This window comes from Ursus maritimus, unplaced genomic scaffold, assembly GCF_017311325.1.
Source record: "Ursus maritimus isolate PB19 unplaced genomic scaffold, ASM1731132v1 scaffold_10, whole genome shotgun sequence".
Classification (NCBI taxonomy): domain Eukaryota; kingdom Metazoa; phylum Chordata; class Mammalia; order Carnivora; family Ursidae; genus Ursus; species Ursus maritimus.
This window is the reverse complement of record NW_024423344.1, coordinates 13514763-13537183: the sequence shown is the minus strand read 5'-3', so window position 1 is coordinate 13537183 and position 22421 is coordinate 13514763.

Sequence of the window (22421 nt, the reverse complement as noted above, 5' to 3'; positions counted from 1 at the left end):
CAACAATCAACTCAAGATGAATTAAAGACTTGAAAGTAAGACCTAAAACCATAAAACTCCTAGAGAAAACGTAGGAGGTAAGCTCCCTAATATCAGCCTTTGGCAATAAGTTTTTGGATTTGACAGCAAAAGCAAAGGAAACAAAAGCAAAAATAAACAAGTGGGACTATATCAACCTGAAATGTTTCTATACAGCAAAGGAAACTATAAACAAAATTTAAAAGTAATCCATGGAAAGGGAGAGAATATGTGCAAACAATGTATCTGATAATGGGTTAATATTCAAAATACGAGCTCATACAACTCAATAGCATAAATAAATAAATAAATAAATAAATAAATAAATAAATAAAATAAATTTTAAAAATGAGCAAAGAACCCAGTGAAGGCTCTCTTCAGTTAGTATCAAAGCTATGTATAAAGGAATAGTTTCCATCCATTCTACTCCTTTGTCCCTTCAGCCCTGGTTGGAAGTATGTGTTGCTGCTGTCATTGTTTACCATGTACCTTCACTTCCTCTGTTGCATCTGTGAAAGCAGCATGAGATTTGAGGGGGGCCAATATATGGTGACTGTCATCTGTACACTCATCATTGACCAAAACATTCCCATAGATGGTCATAGGAAGCATAAACGTTTAGAAAGGTTGGATTATGGCAGAAGGCAGTAACTACTGTCATGAGGAACATTATTTTGAACAAATGCACTAAAAATCCATGATAGAATGAAATTGAAAAAAATTAGCTATATTGAAAAAACATCATCCTCATAATAATATATATCTAAACCAAATACTCTTTCAAACACTTGCCTAATCACTTTAATTTCACTGCATTTATAATGTACACGTTACTTCTCCTAGTTATTAGTTTTCTATTTACTAATGCATTCAACCGATACTTACTAAGTTCCTTACCTGTGCCAAGCATGGATGTGCTAGGTTGTAGAAATAAAAAGTGGGTGAGAGAGTATTAGTTTAATGAGACAAGTAGACAAAAAATCAAAATTCAATTTAAGTACTGAACTAAGATAGAGTAAAATAAAGGATACTTTATAATAAAGGCAGCCTGAGAGGCTAAGGGAAATTCCCTGGGATGAAATGACTCATGCTGCATCCAAGTCTTGAAAGATCAAAGGCTTTGCCTACCCATCTCGGTCTTTGGTCCACAATCTCCTTGCCAGGGTTCATCAGGCAGGGCAAATATTTATTGAGCATGTTTGCAAGGCTCTGGCCTTGGTCCCTGGTGAGTCAGCACTTCTCTCTCTCAACGGGGATAAGTCCTGACTCACGAAGAGGAATTTTACACCCAGTCAGAGCTCATCCAGTGGCTCAGGAAGGATTGTACTGGTGAGACCATGAGGACTGAGTATTTCCAACTTCAGTTTTGTCTATTGACCAAGAAGAGAATTATTTAGTCGACTTTGTTTTGCGCACATCTCCAACCCACTGTACCCCAACATCTCTCTTTTATTGAGCAAGTCAATAAACATTTTCTTTCCCTCAACAGAATGTAGCTACTTATCATGAGCCCTATTTGACCTTTTGCTTTTACTTTCGGTATTTCAGTCTTGAGATAAGACTGGTAGCGTTGCATCCGGTTGCTTTTAATATTACTGAAACAATATTTTTTTCTCCCCCCTGTGTGGGTTCTTCTGCCTTTTCTCATTCATCAGATTCTTAGAATGCTAACGCTTTCATGGATTCCACACCAGCACTATCCAGAGGAACTCAGCCATGTAAGGTCATCAGTCGTAATCACCACCATGAAGTAGTGTGGTGAGGGTCCCCAATTTCACCACAGAAGCACTAGGCACTTCTTCTTTAAGTCCTATCTTGACTCCTAAGCATGCCGAAAGTTTTTCTAGAGGCTAATTTCCCTGGATTATTCATTTTCTAGGATAAGACTCAACATCATCTAGTTTATAAGTCCCAAATTGGCAGCCTGCAGGGCAAATTTAACCAGCATATTTTGCCTGGTATTCATTAAACATTTTGAGTAAGGAGATTTATATTATAAAACTTAGAGTTCACATAAAAATTTGAACTTCTAGCTTCTTTTTAAAAGTCAAAAGATTTGGCATAATTCATTCCGTAACAAATTAGGGATAGTTATTATGGAATAATAACTTCCAAAATAGAGAGCTGTGTTTTCCACCTCACCTTAGCCCACCCAGTGAACAGCACTTTGAGTCTTTGCATTTACTTTTCCATTCCTGAACTACTAGTCCAACTCCTTCATTTGACAGAAAACGAAACTGAAATCCAGAGAGACCTGAAGATTTTCCTGGGCTTAGAGTTGATTGTATAACCAGAACCAGAACTTGAACATGGGTCTCTGTGCCCCACTCTCTACTTCGAGGGGCCGCCTTTCTCTCTTATTCATGCTCGCGACCAGCTGCTCACCATGATCCCTTCAGGCTAGAGTCCTAGCAAGGGCTGCAGAAAGGCCAAAACATCAAACTCTAAGCCTAGAGTAATGGCTCAAGTCTTAACGTATGGATTTTGAAGAGGTTTGATTATTTTGACGTATTTTTTTTTCCCACCCAGTATCTCTTTCCTTTTCTGTGGCACGTTGTAGCAGGTGGATGTGAAAGTAAAAGCAAATGTTTTTCTGGTCCTTGTCCATCTATGTCCCACGAGAGGACATGTACTTCCTCTTCACAATGACTTCTAGCTGGTTTGATGTGGAAAGCCCACTTGAAATATTATGTCAGTGACACAGGTGCAGTAGATTTTCATTTTATCTTTGGGCTTGGTGGGGCCTGGCTAGCACACATTATTGCACACTCACAATTGTGAACTTCCTTCCGATAAAACATCCTGTCCGTTCGTAGGGAGTAGACACTTTTCTAAGAGGTGAGATGGAGCTTTAACGATCAGCCCTCCTTCACACCAGCCAGGACATAGCGGAGTTCTGAGAGATAAGCTTTTCCTCTTATCTCAACATACTGGTGAGTTGTTACAAGTCTTACTTGTTCCCCAGGAAGCTAACAAAAAAATAATTCTCTCTATTTTTAATGAATGAGAGGCCCATCCCAACAAAAGCATGAAAACTGCAGATTGGCTAGAGCCCTTTTTTATAACCCTTTCCTGCCCCCAAGACTTGGCCGGGACCTCACAATGAGGTGCTTTGTGAGCCTAACGCCAAGGTTGATTTGGCACGTCCGTCACAGAGAGCATGTGCAGACTGTGACAGGCTCCCAGGGAAGCCACTTCCCACATGTGCTCCTCTGGTTCCCTCATTGGTGTTCGGGAAGAGGAGGTTGGTTCCTCCGGGGGAGCTGGGTGCTATGACAGATGAGAGTTTCATGCGAGAAAATAAACCCTGCACATTTGATGTACTGCTTTAGACCCAAAGACCTCTTGGGACCCGAAACTGTAAGGTAAGCAGCGCTCTGCCACAGTTCTTGAACTTTGAAACTGTGAATGTAATTTGAGGACGTTCCTTGAAACTCTTTGTTGTTTAATGTGAAACTTTAACATGCCGCCTTTCCTCCTGCCTTTAAGAATAACAGCTCCCTGTCAAACAAGCACACACAGCTCTGGTTTGGAAAGACAAAAAAAAAAAAAAAGCCACTGCTTAAAAAAAGAAAAATTCTTCCATAATGAAATAGTCACTTTGATTTGTACTTTTCAACCTGTGTGGAAGTGTCCCAGGTGGGCTGGGTTTTCTCTCTGCTCTCAGTAATCAGCGGCCTTTAAAACGGGATCAAATTATCTTTGCCACTTGAAAATGGGTGTGTGTGTGCAGGATTAATTTTGTAGACAGAAGAGCCCAGTGGAATTGTAACCAAATGTTTGTCCAGGTCTGTGGGGTTTTACCCAGAGTGTGGCTGGGTGCTTGCTAAGGCATGAGAGGGGCTTAGAGAAAGCCGTTGTGGCAATTGTGTCCGCACTGCTCTGCAGGACCTGGGAAATCTGCTGGGGTCCGGTGTTGCTGTGTGCAGACGAGTTCCTTGTGATTGTGGCAAATTAAGTTGGGAAGCTGGAAGTTATTCCAGTGCAGACTAAGAGCCAGTGGTTTGTCAGATATAAAATGATGCAGAACAAGTTGAACAATATACAAGGCAGTTATGTGTCTAATGTTAATGAAATCCAATCTTTTTATAGAAATCTACAGGAACTTTTAAAGTTTTTGTTCAAGTTTGACCAGACTCCAAGGCTATGCTTGCAGCGCTGTAAATAATCTATTTCTAAGAGGGCATCACTGTAAAATATTTCTCTGTTATAGGGAGAAATGATGCTAAATCTTCTTTCTGTGTTCTGAAACCATACAGGAGAAGACCTCCACTATAGTCACACTGTTTCTTTTTCTCTTAAATCTTTGTCCAGATGTTTCTCCTTTCCTACTTTGTCTTTATCTCTTCCCTGGAGACTAAGTTACTATGGGCATCTCAAACTTTCGCTAAGGTCCCCAAACCCCTCCTTGTGCCCTCCTCACGGACAGCACCAACATGCATCCACACAAAGCATTCAGATTCTTGCTCATTATTGTCTTTCTCACTCTGGATAGTGGTTTACATTGATCTGTCAGCCCCCAAGGCACAGTCCTGTGATACAGGTTCCCTCCAGTTTATAGGCTGAGAAGGTGAGGCCCAGAGAGGCTAGGGCACCCCACCTAAAGTCTGAAGGAACAGCAATGGGGGCGGGGGGCTGGCCTAGATGCCATGTCCCCTCCCCCAGGCTTTCTCCCTTCCAGGACTAAGCTGCCTCACCTGGCTCCAGGTATTTCCACGAGCCTAACCCTTTGAACCACATTACTGATTAGCTGCACACAGTTTAGGCGAGGTACTCATTCACCCCAAGGATCAGAATGTTGAAGCTTCCTTTGGTCTGGAGGGAAGAAAATTTCCCCACCAGGCGTGCAATGTGGGGGTCTCTGGAAGCAAGAGTGACTATCTGAGGACTTTTCTCCTCCTCTTCTTGCTCTATTTCTTGCTAGTCTCGGCACACATTTTTAAAACGGCTCAAGCAAAAAAGGTGAAGATTCCTAAGGAAATGGGACTGAGGTTGTTTACTTTGTGCAGCCAGGACACCCAGGATGCTCGTCTCGGAAGGATAAGCAGTGGGCTTGGATTAGCATTCCGGTGTGCCACTGCCTCACAGCAAGGGTTATTTTTAACTTGACAACATGTCTACACATCTGCAATCCAAATACCCCATTCTTGAGAATAAATATTTAGGCAGTGTGCTAGCTTCATTAACCAGACACTACATCAGAGCCATTCTTCATAATTCTTTTTCTTGTTCTAGTAAAATTAAAAGAGCAAAAAAGGAGGCGGGGAGAAAATAGGGGGAAACAGGGGTAAAATATTGTCTATGGCAGTTCAGGAAAAAAATGACCTAACCAGAGACCAGAAAATTTTTTTCAAGATTTTTCTATTTCTTTTATCAAAGATGACATCTCTCCATTGAAAGATACACTCAGGTTCTTGTGCTTTTCATCTTTGACAGCCCTGGGTCTTTTCCTCAGAGTTGTGCTCAGACTCTGATAGGAATGCTTATAGGGCGGTTCCCAAAAGGTAGACAAAGGCCCTGGAATTATAGGCGGTAGGCATAAGAATTCTCTGTCATTCTAACAACCAAACCCTGAAGAAATCACCACCATTCTAGAACTCACATTTAAAGAATGTCTCATTTGTCTCTGGAGCTAATAGTTTCCTTTACTTTTGTTATTCTTACTTTTCACTTTTTACCGAATGAATGAAATTAGCTGTGATGATTTCCCATCCCATCTGAAGCATGTTCCTTCCGTCATTCTACAGGTTTTCACTGAGATTACGCGGGCATGCAAGTCTATTGAATAAACACTGAGCGATGTGATTATTTTATTTTAAACAAAACCTAGGAAGGCTAAGGCAACAACTTAAAAGTTAATGATCCTGACTGGATCCTTTTACAGAGAAGATGGAAAATAATTTAAATATTTTGTTTTATGTAATATGGTATATTACGCAAAATCATATAAAGTGCAACCTATCACCTGTTTGCCTGGAAGCAGAACTTAGAAGGCTCAAGAAGGGTTGGCTGGCAACTCACAGGAGCTTTTGGTGACTTCTATACACCTTCTCTCTCAGACAGCTGTAAGTATAGACCAGGAGGTAATACCAGGACCAAGTGGCAATTATGGCCCCTGGAACCAGACTGATTTTTAAAATAATAGTAATAACAGTAAGGTGGGTCAAGGAAAAATAACATGGGAAAACTATGGGGTAGGAGAATATTAAATGTATGTCATATTCTTGAATTCATTCTGTGGCAACACGGGAGGGTAGAGAAATTGAGCAATTTCCTTGAGAACAGGTCAGTGTAAAGTACTTGGAACAGAGTGCTTGGACAGTCTCTTAGCTGAGTTTATCAACATTTATTTTCAAGTAGGAGGTATTCCCCACTGGTGTCTTCAGATAGCTTCAAAAGGAACTTGTACATACCACTTCACTTTCCCAAGCTGGCAAGATTCTGAAATGGCTTATTAAAGGAGCGGTTTACAGAGTAGCCAAAGGAGATGCCAGTGGATCCCTAGAATTCAGCATAGATTCACTTAAAAGGAAATCATTGGGATAGTCGCATTTTTTTTCCCTCTAATGTGTTACTGGCTTGGTCGATGGTAGTATGTATTTAGCCAAAAGTAATTTGGTCAAAAGCAAATTGGTCAACACAACAGATTAGTTAAAAATGAATATCTTCCATCATTATACGTTCGAGTATGAGTGATAAAACATGGGACAGCTTTACAGCACTATAAGTATCTTTAAACACTCTTTTACAGTTTTCAGAATTAATTCATCTTCAAACAATTGCTCTGTTTACACTCAAACAATTAAGGAATTGCTTCGGGAACAAGAATCCAACAAAGGGAGCTAAATACTTGAAACAAACAGAGTGATTGAACAATTGACTACAGTTGTGATTTATGTTTTATTTTAGACTTTTTAAGCTTATTATGGAAAATTATATTATAAACCAGAATAAAATTTTAAAGATAATTCCACTTAATAGTGTCCACCAATGATTGCACGTTAGTGTATGATGGGCTTCCGTATGCATCTCCTATGACTACATATGATATTTTACCTACCATATGGTATTTGGAACTTAGCATATTTTTTAAAAACAATCCGTCAGTTGTTGGGCATTTGCATTCTTCTAATTAACTGCTGAACAGTTATATTGTTTCAGTTAGTCTACATTATGAGCAATGCTTGATAGGAACAACTGGCTGGAAATTAATTAGAAATTTAAAAAATCAAACTATTGAGAAAAACCAAAATATTGGCAAAAATATATAAATACAAAATGGGTCACGATTCTATCTAATAGTACATACACAAAAATGACCAACTTTGAAAACACACTGATTGGCATTATTCTTCTTTATCTACATCATTGTTTTGACAAAATTGTTTTCTTGACCAAATTGCTTTTTGTCAAATTGCTTTTAGCAAAATTAAATCTGGCCAAATTAGAGGAAACAATAGTTCAAGGAAATGCAACAGACAAAATGCTCATGAACTTCAGTGGGGCATTGTGTAATTTCTTCATGATATAATTGGAGACAAGATTAAGAAATATGAGCTGAGTTAATGCAATTAAGCAGATTAATAACTGGTTGAATGAACATAGTTAGAGGGTGCTTCTTAGCAACGAGGGGGGGGGAGTGTCTGATGGCTTATAAAAAACTCTATTCTTAGTCCTAGCCTAATAAATATTTTTGTCAGTGTCTTGGATAAATGAATGTTAAACAGATTTCTGGATATAAAGCCAAAAGGAATTAATACATTAGTGTGTTGACATCATATATAATCCAAACAGATCTTAACAGGTTGGAATAACGATCTGACTTTACTTAGACTGTGTAACAGTGGTAAGTATAAGATTACTTACTTTGACATAAATGTAAATGCTCAAATACTCATTGGAGAAGCCTATACTTGTAAAATAAGACTTTAGGATTTTGGTTGATGGTAAATTCCATTTGGTGTAGACAAAGAAGGTGATGTGATTTTTGGTGACATTGTCAGAAGCATAGGAGAGGAGTACAAATGGAAAATGCTATACTGAACACTGTGCTAGCTCTGGTACAGTCTTCTCGTCATTGTCCCATCCCTGGTGTGACTTCCATTGCTTCTGAGTACACATGTCATCCTTGAACTAAACCCTCAAACCCTGAAGTCCAAATGATGGGCTAATCCGGATGATGACCTCAAGACTTTCCACTCCAAAACATCTATTTATTTCAATGTTACTGAGGCATCTGTGGGTGAATATGGAGAGGAGGGTAGTACTTAGCCTAGCAGGGCAGGAGAGATCTTCGTGTCCCTACAAGATTGAGAATAATGATTAGATTTTGTAACAAAGTGTGGTTGGACAGTTAGGGCCTTGCAGGGGCAGAGTCATAAAAGAAAATACTCTTCATATCATGACAATTAATGAGCATTAAGATCCCCAGTGGAGTGAAACAAGCTGAGGAAGTCTAGAAGGACCGTGTGAGGTCCAGGAGATGATGTGTAAACACACCAGCTAAACCCAGGCGTGAGAGGCTTGATGAAGCATGAGTGCACTCTGAAATGATTTAAAGAGTCAGGAGAAAATGAAAAGCATCCATGAGCTGGTGTCTTCTGCCTGTCCCACTGCTAGGCCTGTGTTTATCTACCTGGGAGAGGTTTCTGCATTCCTTTGGATTTGTTTCTACAAGAGTTGCTTTTCTGAGTCTGTGCTCTTTTTCACCCACCTGCATCTGCTGATTATTGGCTTGAGGCTATCTTTGGTTCTTATCTGCAAATGAAAAACTATAGAAATGATCCCTGAAAGTATAGTCTTTCTTATCTGCAAGCGATTCTGAGCAGGCTGTGATTCCCATTGCTCTTAATCCAGTGTCACTAGAAGGAAGGCAATACCTAATGTGGTTTCAAGCACAGTCTTAGGGTTAGATCCAGTCCCCGCCACTTGCCAGCTTTGGGAAATGCACATAAGTTTTCTGTTTCCTCATGGGTAAAAAGAAAATCATAATAGTATTAACAAGTTAGGGTTGTCATGAGAATTAAGTAAACTCATGCATGGTAAGCGACTTAGCATAGTGACTGGAACATTCAATTAAATTTTAAATTGCTATTGTTGCTGCTTTTAATTATCCTTGATACCAACCTAGTATACCCTCTGAGGATGACCAAATACTGATGTAAAGTAGCACAGTGGCCTTTGGGGCTAGAAGCAATTATAAGGACTAGCCAACTATCACTGTAATAAAAGGTAGGACCCAGGCAGCGTCAACAAAATAAGGTGTTCAGAAATAAGATGAAGGACTAGCAATGTGCATACCTTCCACTCGCTTCATCACTCACAGTCCCAGGGAATATTCTTTACAGTCTCTATCTGGAACCTACCATGAGCATAGAATGAACCTCTTGCATATAGGAAGACCCAATCCTATTCATGGGAAGTTCTATTACTAATACTTTATAGACAGAATTTTTTTTTCTGAAATGTTTAAGAGAATAGTACATTAAGCCCTCTTGTACCTTGCAATCCAACTTGAACAATTATCAATCCATAGCCAATCTTGTTTTATCTGTACATTCCCATGGTGCCCACCTCAGATATTTTTGTGTTGTGAATCCAAAACATCATCATTTCATCTATAAATATTTCAGTTTGTGCAGGCTTGGTTTTAGCGTTTTGCTTTCTCCCCCCTCAGGTGACATTTTTGATGGATATTTGAAATAATTAAGTCCAAAGTGTTTCGGTGCAACAATTATTCAGCACCCATTAAAAAGGATAATTTTGTAATGGGTTATATGAAAACCTTTTTTTTTTTTTTACCAACGAAGAGTTATCAAGCTTTTTTCATGTTTTTGTATCTCTGAAATTGGGATGAATTTTACAGTTGATGGCAACTGATAGTTTGAGTGTTATTTTTCTTCATTCATACAAAATCTCATGGTGTAGCTCAGAGAATGATGCCTTAGAAATGAAGAAGTGCAACAGTTGGGAAGATAAATGGGCACACTCATACACATACCCCTCAAACTACATGTTTAACTGCCTATTTATCCACTTTCCTACACATAGGATTTCTAGCTCAGTACAGTAACTCCTACACTAACATGATATCTAAGATCATGTCCAGCCCATAAATGGTGTGATTCTATACAGTAAGTCCCAATCCACATATTAGTAACATCAAAACAGCAGCACCAAGTGCATTCCCAGAAGCACTGGCCATTTCTCCTGAGATTCATGGAGAAGATATATAAATTTTTCTCCATTTAGAGATTAGGAAGGATTTTCCCCATTTAGAGATTAAGAAATTACGGCATGCCATTCTGAGAAATTCTGCCAAAAATCCTGGGGTCAAAGGAATATTTAGATCTTACCACATAGCTTAGTCTCATTTTAGCAGCAGCTTTTCTTCCTTCGGGGGCAAGTCAGGTTATTTTATGCCTTGGTTTATTCCAGGTTCCCATGGTCAAGGGCAAAATATACTGACACATTTAGCTCAATGGCTTGCACTGAACCAGGAGAGTGACATTGACTTATGACCTTCCCCCTTGGGACCCTCATTAACCAAAAGTTATGACACTCTAGAGAACCCTGGAGAGAGTCAAAGCTTGGAATTCATTTTATTTTTAGTCTAATGGTTCCCTCTTCTCTCATCTCAATGGCTGCCTCTGAAAGCCAGCAAGCTTCTAGTTGGTTAAACATTACTTAGCCTCATTATTGAAAGAAAAATAGGGGAGCCAAAATAAAGAAGCACTTTCTTCTGTAAGAGAAAAAATATTCAAGGTAGTAATTACTCCATTGTCTGAAATGATCCTGTTAGGCATTGTCTTTCCATCAAAATTAACCAGCACAAAGAAACTGGCAGGAGAAGAGAGCTGGTAGAAAAAATATTGTTTTCATTTAGCTGCTGGTTAAAGGAAAATTTCAATGTCCTTATTCCTTTCTTAGAGGTACACAAGTAACCATTAATTGTTGGTCGTACAAAGATTAAGTATCTGTGCATTGGTTTCATTTTTTTGTCCTTAACTTGGTAGTCTCCTGAATGTTTTATAGTAGTATATCAGAAGTTCTTGGCTTTTTTTTTTTTTGGTTCATATACTCCTTGAAAAATGCCGCAGGGTTTCTACTTTGAAGATTTTTCATGAATTGCATAAAATGTCCAGGGGTTCAGGTATTCTCTTGTTCTAAACCCCATCCAAGAGAAGTAGTAGGTAAAATACAATCAAAACACTGACCTTAAATAAGAAACAGGAATTTGCTTGTGAGGAGCCTGGGTTATGTTGTTGGATGATTCACTGACTGGTGCTTGACCTTGAAATGTTGGCCCAATAACAGGGACCCCCTCTGGCCCTCCTTTATTCTCGTTGCTGGGACATTCACAACATAGTTTATCAACAGTCTTTCGCAGTCTCATGTTATCTTTTTGGTCAAGAGGAGTAAGGTGACTTGAAGTGTGGTATCTGAGGTTCAAAGCAGGCAACAGACTTGCTCTGAACAGCAGCAAGAATAAGAGAGAGTGCCAGCACTAAAGCCAGGTCTGTCGGATTTCTTCGAGGGGAGAGACAGCATTGTTAAGTCCAACAGATACAGCAAGCTGGGAATGCCTTAAAGGGAATTTTCACCCAGTGCAAAATCAACACAGTTCTGTAATTCTCAGACGGAAACCTCAACCGAAATGTGTATTTTTATGGAGCCTTTAGTGTTTTGTTCTTTCCCACCATGACACCAAAAACTCAACAATTGTAAAAACTCATTGAATGGATCTGCTACTAAATCCTTACTGAGTGTAGTGTTATGTGTGACAATGGGACACAAAGAGGAAATAGGTAGAATGCAAAAAGCCTCCATGGGTAGTTTTACTTGGTGGAAAGGGCCGTGGAATAGAAGTATGGCGTTGAAAAATTAATGCCTCCTCAGCACGTTTCCTCTCAGATCCTGAGTGGAAAGGACTTGTGATTTCTTGGGTTCAAGAAATGTCTATGTTTTATCTTTGAAGTGTCTGCTGGGACAGCCACCACTGTCTGTACAACCCAGCTCCCATGTTTCCTCCCATGCAACACAGACACCTCCCTTCCTTTTATAAGCTGTCCAGCTCCCATCAGAGGAGCGAGGTCAGACTTTATCACGGAGGAAGAACAGTTGCTGGAGCATCAGGCTTAGGCAAGTACAACAGAAGCTGATGATGTCATTCAAGGGAGTTTGGAATCATGGGCCTCTCATTTCCCTTTTGGTGAAATCTGAGAGAGCACATCTGCCTTCCTCCTTCCTGCTCTCCTTCTCCCTCTTCCTTTCCCACCTCCCTCTCTCTCTCTCTCTCCCTCCCTCTCTGTCTCTCTCTCCCTGTTCAGAAATTACAGGCAAGGAAATATATTTGTAGATAGCTAAGGATCTGTTGGGCTTCCTCTCTATAATGTGACAGGCTAGATCTTCTTGAAGACCAGAATTTCACCACCTTGTGATAAACAAGTTTCATTTAAAGATTCAGGAGATAGGTGCTCAAAAGGTTAAGAGACGGCCTTAGGCCATAGAGTCAGCTTGGGGGCTAGAAGTGATTCCTAGTGATGCCTTCTCTCCATCTCACCAAATTGCCTCCCTAGATATTGCTATTGGGAAGAGTGGCTGAGCTGAAGGCTGATATGGGAGTGTGGAAACAATTGAAGACCACCCAAATGAGAATAAATGGAGGTAATTTATTTGGCATTTACGATAGCAGGAGAGTCAGTCACCATCACATACACTTGGCAGAGATTCAAAGTCAGGCAGAGGAGTGGGAAAGCTTTACAGGAGAAGAAAGAGGAGTCTCAGGGTGTGACCCCACTGAAGGTTTTGGCATGCAGGAGCTGGAGGAGGGCTGGCTAAAAGTGGGGCTTCCTACGTGATTGCTGGAGGAGCATTTTGCCTGATCAGTCCTGAGTTGGAAGCAGGCATTAAAAGCAGGGAAGCTGACAGTCACTGGCTAAGTCCCGAATGCTCTGGGTGGTTGCTGCAGAGGTGGTGTGCCAGACCTCTGTCGTCACGTATGGCCTGGCCATTGTCACCTTGTATATTCTGTCTCTCAGGGGGGATTGCTAAGAATTGCAGCCCTACTCCAATCTCCCAGAGGAGACTTATCAGTGATATCTTTGAGTCTTCCTTCTTCTATATCCTCTGTGTTCCATCTACCACAGTTCTCTCCTTGAGCAATCTCTCTGACATTCCCACCTTTCCTCCCACCAAGGCCTTGTCCAGACACATCATGTCCTCTCTCAGGAACTGCCAAAACTCTGACGTAGCTAGACTCCTACCACCACTCTCCTGACCCTTAAGTCCATCCAGCAAACTGGCTACTCTTTGGCTAATGTCCCCTGACCAGCATCCTTTTGCAATACTGAGGCCCAAAGCAAATGAAAGAATACCTAACATAGCTCTATCCTAATCAGTCCAGGTTAAATTTGAGAGTTTTCTGCCTGTCTTTCAAAGTCCCTTCATGGTCTGGCCCACATGGCCAACCCCGCTTGATTTCCCCCATCCCTGAAGACTATGGTCTCCCTAGCTGCGCAGCACTATGGACGGGAACCAATGCAAGAAAGAGCCTGGAATAGGCTCCCAGTGAGTTAGGAGTTTGGTCCTCAGTTAAGCCAAGTGGTTTGTTTATGTTGCATGGCCACAGACTGTACCCTCGCACCAGCAGTCACCACAGGGAAATGTGTCCTAAGATCAACCCCAATTCATCTTTCAGACTTTTAAAGTATTTTATGATTTAGAAGGCATTTTTTTTCATATTCATCCTTTCAAGTGGTTATCATAACAAACCTAGGAGGACATTTAGTGCGATATTGCCCCCATTTTATAGGTGAGAACATTCGTGCTTTCTTAAGTGATTTACCCCAAATTTACACAGATAGTAGGTATGAAGAATAAATGAGTAAAAAATATTTTCGTAGTCTCTATTCCTAGAACCATACTCTGGATATCCAGCTGACCACTTGTATATATATTTTTTTCTGACTGCTATAGAACATTTGGGCAATATAGAAAAGGGTAAAAATGAAAGAAAAAAATCACCTATAAATGTACTCCCCTAAGGATAACCACTGTTAGCATTTTGTATATTTCTTTGCAGTTCTTTTTTTTAGTATTTTGAAATAATTGATCCCAAAGTCTATATAATTTGCGTTACTCTTTGTTAATTAAATATATGACTCGGGCATTTCCCCATGTTTTTAAAATTCATAATAAAAAATTCATGACAAATATTTGCTGTATAATATCTCCTCTTTTGCACCTACAAAATGTAATAAACTATCTCTAAGCAACTAAACATTTACTTAGTTTATAGCATTTGTATTTTTTAAAATGCTACTTCAAGTTTTTGTTCATACAGTATCTTGGATCTTTTACTAAGAATAGTTCTAAGATTTCTATCATTGAAAGCAATATTATTTGATATTAGAAAGTTATTTTCTAGAAAAGATGCTTTAATTCAAACTGCTATCAGCAGCGGAAGGTAATAAACACCTCATCTCACTCTCAGTGACCCTGAATTTAATACATTCTCAAAACCTTGCTGAGTTTATGGAGAAAACAGTGTCTCATTATAACTTGTAGTATTATTGTTTGCTGCTATTGAGACCAATTTTTTTTTTCATACATCCATCAGCTTTTTATATTTCCTCTTCGGGAAAACTTTGTCTCCTTATCCATGATGGGATTGTGGCAGTTTTCAAATTAATGAGTATGAGCTTTAGAACTTATTTTTACCCCTTTATGATCACTTCCGAGGCAACTTTGAAGGAAGTATAATAGAGCATGGCGTACCGCTTACTTCCACAGATTTTGATTTGTTGTTTCAAAGAAAGCAGCTAAAAGCATAGGGACCACAGCTGGTACGGAGGGTGAGGGTTTTCTCATTAAAACTGGATTGGAAGGACCTCAAGAACAGTCATTCCAACCTCTTCTTTTTATATCCTCAGTAGTGACTTAACCCAATCCCAGGCCACACTGAGGTACATTAACAAACACTTGGCTTATCAGCGTAGGAAAATGGGGAGACATGTAAAGGTCAACCAAAGGCCTGTGATTTGCCAGAGAGCAAATCAGATTTATCCTGTACCCTTGACCAGCCACACACTAATTGGACTTTCAACCTCCTCTGGTCAAGTCTGTTTAAGAAGGGTATTAATGCTTTGAACCAATATTTTGACAACATCTCTGGTTGTCTTTCAATTACAAAATTTCCAAAACTAAGCAAAATTTAACTTCATTTCCTACATGCAATAGGGCATCTACATAAAATCAAGGTAACAAGTGTGATAACTTCAAACTGGTAATCTCTGGTAAATAGTTTTGGGGCCTGGGCAAGAAATAAATTAATAATGATATATTTGTGAGCCTGTATGTATATTTGTTTATCTTTCTGGGAGGTCATATTACTCTTCTCTCCTCCTCTCCTCCTCCTTTGCCCTTCCCTACACGCATACATATACTCCCCAGTAGAGTCCCTACTTACCCCCAAATTTTCAAGTAAATTTTCGGTATATGTCAGAGCTTGTCTTACCTTCTTATTTCCTCTTCCCTTGACTGACTTTATGAACCATGTTTTTCAGATCAATCATTTGGGAAGGTAGACTTTATTAGTATCTGTTTCCAAAAGAGAACCGGAAGTTGAGAGGCAAATCCTCCATATCTCTTTTCTTGTAACCCCAACATTGCAGTTTGGTATCCGATTTAGGTAACTCCAAATCACTAGGCTTAGACCCCATTACACTTACTGGCATTTGAACTTGCTTTCTGGATTCAAGAGAAGTTAGTTTTATTTTTTATTAGTTATTGACACTACGAGCCCTGGCCCTTTGAGTAGTTTTCCTTGCAGAAATCTAAAAATAAGGTTATTAGATAAAATACAAGACACCCAGTCAAATTTAATTTCAGGTAAACATCAAGTAAATTTTTAGTATAAGTATGTCCCAAATATGGCATGGAACATACTTACAGAAAGTTATTTGTTGTTGATCTGGAATTCAGTTTTAACCGGGTATATTTTTATTTGCTAAATTTGGCTACCCTACCAAAGAAGCAACACCATCAATGAACTAACAGCACAAATCAAATACTTATTCAGTGTCCCACCTCCCTGACACAGCAGTGAGAACCACCAGCAAGTGTTACCATCAGAGAAAACAACTGCACATCGCAAGGGTCTTGGCTTGGTCAGGACCAGCAAGGGAACGCAGAAAGCAGAGAGCCAGGCAAAACCACAGGACTCAGGATTGCTCCCACTGATGTGGGATTATTCTAATTAGAGAGATTTTAACAATTAGAGAAGTTTTAACTGTCAGAAATACCTTTTTAGACAGTGAAAAACTGTAAGAATTATCACAGATAATAGTGCTATTTCAGGAAACAAAATCTTGCTTAATGTTACCGACATAAACATATGAATTTAGGAAAGAAAAAAACTGTACAAATATGAATCAGTTGCAAGAAAAATCCTGGTTCTACCTGGGCTGGAGCCTTGTTTGGAAGAGTTTCACTGGGCACACACCGTCACTGACCCTGCCCCGCCTACATACCTAGCTTCTACTTTCCTCCCTCAAAGGTCCTCAGAGGACCTCTCAACTTTTCAAAAGCTCTGTTCAAACAGAGCATTGGCATCTCTGGAATTTAATGAAGATAGTTATCCAAGAACAGAATGTGAAATCATATCAGGTATGATTTAAGCCTGTGAGTAATCAAGATTTAAATATTTTGTTTGGGCAATAGACATAGTGTCCCAGGTTATTGTACATGCAAAGTTTGAATTTTATCAACAATGGTGTAGTTGGAGTGGGGTCGGGGGGTCAGGGGGACACTAAGTCTGGATTAGTTAGCCCAGAATGTCATTTTGCTAGAGAAACAACAGCTACATCTGATGCCTGAAAGATAAACTTTAAAAATGGATTTCCCCCCAAACTTTGGGCTACTGATTTCTTTTGGCAAGCCCAAGTAAAATAAGACTTTTGATCTTCCCTGCAATTGCATCTCAATGAGGATATTTTTGCCTTTGCATCTCTGGTGTCTTCAGCTGGTGAAAAATCTTTGGTGTGAAGAAGAAAAAGTATGTTGAGAAAACGACACTTCAGGCTAAGAGGCAGAAACTGTCCCTAAATTAACAAGTGACTTAACTTTAATAATTTGGATTTCTTATTTGCAGAAAGGGAAAGTACTATCTACTTTATTTTCCATAGTGTTTATGAATTATAGACATAAGAGTACTTTGCAAAGTTAAAAGCACTATAGAAACATAACAATCCTATTTGTACACTTTCGTTCATAGCAACGTGACTCACAATACCAAATGGTGGAAACAATTCAAATGTCCGTCAACTGATGAATGGATACACAAAATGTGGTAGACATGCAACTAAACATAATGAGGCCTTAAAAAGGCAGGAAATCCTGACACATGCTACAACATAGATGGAACTTGAAAACATTATGTGAAGTAGAAGAAGCCACATAACAAAAGGACAAACATTGTATGATTCCACTTACATAAGGCATCTAGAGTAGTCAAATTCATAGAGACAGAAAGCAGAACAGTGGTTTCCTGGGACTGGGGGAGGAAGGAATGAGAAGTTACTGTTGAGAGGAGAGAGAGTTTTAGTTTGGGCAAATGAAAAAGTTCTGTGGGTGGATAGTGGTGATGGTTCCACAACAATGTGAATGTATTTAATGTCACTAAGCTGTTATGCTGAAAAGTGGTCAAAATGGTAAATTTTATGTTTTGTATATTTTAGCACATAAAAATAGATACTATATATGTATTTTTTACAGAAAAAAATACAGTAATTAGTAGTGACAGATTTGGGGAACTTGGGTGGCTCAGTTGGTTAAGTGTCTGACTTAGGTTGAGGTCATGATCTCAGGGATCTGGAATCAAGCCCCACGCCAGGCTCCCTGCTCAGTGGGAAGTCTGCTGCTGCTTCTCCCACTGCCCCTCCCCCACGCATGCGATCGCGCTCACTCTCTCGCTCTCAAATAAATGAATAAAATCTTTAAAAAAAGAGAAGTGGTAGTAGATTTACTGGCATAAGCATTATAGGTAGGTTGGAGGAAACCTTCACATTGTATTGGGCTTATGTAAAAGGATGGGCTCAGCTACTTAAATCAAAATATTATGGTATGTTTGCATATATAAAGTGGAGGAGGCAAGGTGACCTTTAGACAGTTATGTCTAAAACTTTCAAAGCAAATTAAGGATTCTAAAGGAAGTTTACGTACCTATGTTGTAAGAATAAGTTAAATAACAGCTTAATTTTCCCCAGAATATCAGTGTTTTGAATATCTGCATATTGTTTACATGTTGAACTTGAAATCTTCAATTTCAGAACCTCTGCTATATGTTTTGATACCTTCCTGTGCTTCCAGTATTTTAATATGTATTTTACTACTTACCTGTGTCCTTTTCCTGATAATACTGTGAGGTGTGTGATGACTTCTTTAGCATTGGCACAGGGCTGGGCACTTAGCAGGCACTCAATAAATATTCGTGGAATGAATGAACAGATATGCAGGGGTGATGGAATCATATGTTAAGCATGTTTTTGAGCTAAATAGACCTTATAATTTCTATCACTCCAGCCCATGAACATGTCTTAATATGTTTACACCTAATACCCTCGTTGGAGAGCTAGAGGGTTCAGAGTGCTCGAGGGAAAGTTCTTGGAACCTCAGGATCAGTACAGGGTTGGACTAGGCATCCTTGCCCTTCTCAGGTAAGCCCCAGGGGTCTCTGGTCTGAAAGAACCAGGATTTAAAGTCCTGGCCATTGTCTTCTTGTTGGAATCCCTTTGGGAGTATGGGTTTCCACAGCATCTAAATTATCCTGAGGATAATTAAAAGTTCTTTATATATATATATATATCTTTTAGATTCATGCTCCTTTTTTTTCCTCATTCCCTCATTTCCTCCCTCCCTTCTTCTTCCTGCCTTGCTCCTTTCCTTCCTTCCTTCCTTCCTTCCTTCCTTCCTTCCTTCCTTCCTTCCTTCCAAATACTTACTGAGCAGCTGCTATTTCCAGGGACTATTTCTAGCATGATATATAGAGCAGGGGAAAAACAGACTATATAAAATCAGAATTTAGATTCTGGTAAGGGAAGAGGAGAGATAGGCAATAAACAAATACTTAGAATATGTAGAGATAATTGCTATGGAGAAAAATAAAGCAGGAAAGTGGGGATAAGAAGTGGAGTAAGATGATGAGAATGTAGATAGAGTGGTGGGAGAAGAGCAAGGCAAAGCAAGAGTGTGGCTGGCATGGACCAAGAGTGAATGGCTTCATTAACTTGCTTACATTCTTCCAAGCTAAGAACCTCTTCTTCACATGTTGCCCATTTTCAAGCATATTACTGCAAGTGTCCCGTAGGGTCCACACTAGCATTTCCCTGGAGACTTCAAACCTGTGCTACCACTCAGCATTCTGGGAACAAAAACTCCAGAACCTCCTTCTGGCTGATGCTATGCCTGTGTTCATATGGAAAATTACGTTTGTTAATTCACTCATTTACTTATTCATTAAAGTCTACAGTCTGCCCATCACTCTGTAGAATTCTGAGGGATCAAAGATGAAAAAGCCCACAGATCCTGCTGCCCAAAGTGTTAGCGCGCGCGTACACACACACACACACACAGACACACACACACACACACACAGACACACACACACACACACACACACACGAGGATTACTGAGATTAGGGTTGGAATGGGCTGGGAGAGGAGAGAATAAGGATGTCTTCATTTGAGAGCAAAACAGTGATTTGCAAAGTCTCCATTTATTACAGACTTGCAGGTAATTAATTGTTGACTGTAACATATTAGCCTCCCGGACTGATGTATTGTAATTGGTATGGAAAAATGCCATCAATTCTTGCCAACAAATACATTTCTTCTCTGAAGGAGCTATCCAGTGTTGCAGGTCTGATTTCAGTTGCATAATACTTAGCCAGAATTTTAGCTCCTGCAATATTTCAAAAGGCAAGTTTATTATTGTTGTTTATTTACTATAGAATAACACTTAAATTCGAGTTAACCTCTCGGCTTATAATTGCATCTGAATTTAGAAAGACATAAGGAATTAGGTCTGCTTGCCCTGTTAAAGTCAATTATAAGAAAGAAGGATTGCTATTATTATCTCGTATTTCTAAAGCATTCAGAATTATAAAATGCCATGCAGTTATTCTGTGTATCCTCATTCTCAGCATTGCTCCAGGGGGTGAGAGACATGGCAACCAGACCCTTTTACAAAGAGAGAAATGAGTCTTGCTCAAATGAGGAGTGGCTTGTAGAATGGGTATGGGCCGTAGGTAGGACAAGACCCCCAAAGTCTGACTCTGGAGTAATATTCTTTGGATCAAAGGCTCCTTCCCTTCAGTCAGCTGCAGAAGTCTTAGCAGTATGCAAAATCCAGGCAGAAATATTTCCAGAACTCTCACTTCTGACTAACCAAGGTAAAATCATGAATTAACCTAACAGTTTTTGCACCACAGGCAGAATACTTCACAGAAGTTTACCTGTTTTTATTTTCAGTAAATTATATTTTAACTTTCGACCTTACTCTATTACATTTTTTGAGATATAATTCACATACCATAAAATTCACCCTTTTAAGGTGTACAATTCTGTGATTCTAGAATATTTGCGACATTGTTAAATCTTCACTGCTAATTCCAGAACATTTTCATCATCCCAAAAAGAAACCCCATTCCCATTAGCAGACATCCTCCGTTCTCCCCTTCCCTCTCCCCTGGAAACCACTCAGCTACTCTCTGTGTCTATGGACTTGTCTGTTCTGACATTTTATATAAATGAAATCATGCAATATATAGGCTATTGTGTCTGGCTTAACACAGCATAATGTCTTCAAGGTTCATGTAGTAGTATTTATCAGTATTTCATTCCTTTTTAAGCATTGGATAATAGTTCCATCGTATAAATATATCACATTTTCTTAATCAATTCATCAGGTAATGGACATTTGGATAATTTCCACTTTTTGACAATAATGAACATTCATGTACACATTTTTGCATGGACATATGTTTTCATTTCTCTTGTTTATACACTTACGAATGAAATTATTGGGTCATAAGATAACTCTGCCAAACTATTTTTCTAAAGAGGCTGTACCATTTTACTAACCTACCAGCAATGTATGTGAGTTCCAATTTCTCCACATCCTGGCCAACACTTGTTACTGTTTGTCTCTTTTACTGTAGTCATCTTAGTGAATGGGGAGTGGTATCTTATAGAGAAAAGTTTTGATTTGCATTTCCCTAATGACTAATGAAGTCAAGCATCTTTTCATGGGCATGTTGGGCTGTTGTATATCTTCTTTAGAGAAATACCTATTCAAATACTTTGCCCGTTTTAAAATGGGTTATCTACCCTTTTATTGCTGAGTTTTAAAGGTTCTTTGTATATTCTGAGTGCTAATCCAGATATGTGATTTGCAAATATTTCCCCCAGGTTTGTGATTTATCTTTTCATTTTCTTGATTGTGCCCTTTGCAGCACAAGAGTTTTTAATTTAGATGATAGTCCAATTTATCTCTTTTCTGTTTTGCTGCCTGTGCTTCTGGTGTTATACCTAAGGATCCATTGCCTAATCTGAGGACACAGGTTTCCCCCTTATTATCCTCCAAGAGTTTTATAATTGTAGCTCCTACATCTAGGTGTTTGACCCATTTTGAGTTAATTTCCGCATATGGTATAAGGTAGGTTCTAACTTCATTATTTTGCTTGTGGATATCCAGTTGTCCCAGCACCATTTATTGAAAAGACTATTCTTTCCCCACTGAAAGTCTTGGTATGTCAGTTGAAAATCAGTTGACCGTAGGGATATAGGGTTCATTTTTGGACTTAGTTCAATTCTGTTGGTCTATATGCCAATCATTATGCCAGTAGCACATTGTTTTGATTGCTGTAAGTTTGTAATAAGTTTTAAAATTAGTAAGTTTGAGTCCTATAAGTTTGTTCTTCTTCCTCAAGACTATTCTGGCTTATTCAAGGTCACTTGCATTTCCCTATGAATTTTAAAATCAACCTGACAATTTCTGTAGAATAGGCAACTTGGATTTTGTTAGGAGTCCGTGAATTAATTTGAGGAATATTGCCATCTTAACAATATTTGTCTTCTAGTCCATGCACAAGAGATGTCTATTGACTTCTTTAACTTCAGTGATGTTTTCTGTTTTCAGTATACATGCCATACACAACTTTTGTTGAATTTATTCCTAAATATTTTATTCTTTTTGATGGTATAAGTTAAAGATATAACTGAAACTATCATTAAAAAATGCCTACTATTACAACTAGATGCCAGATATTGGACCAATCCATTGTCTCATTAAACCTACCCTACAACTCTTGGAGATGCTATTACTAGTCCCAATCTACAAATGA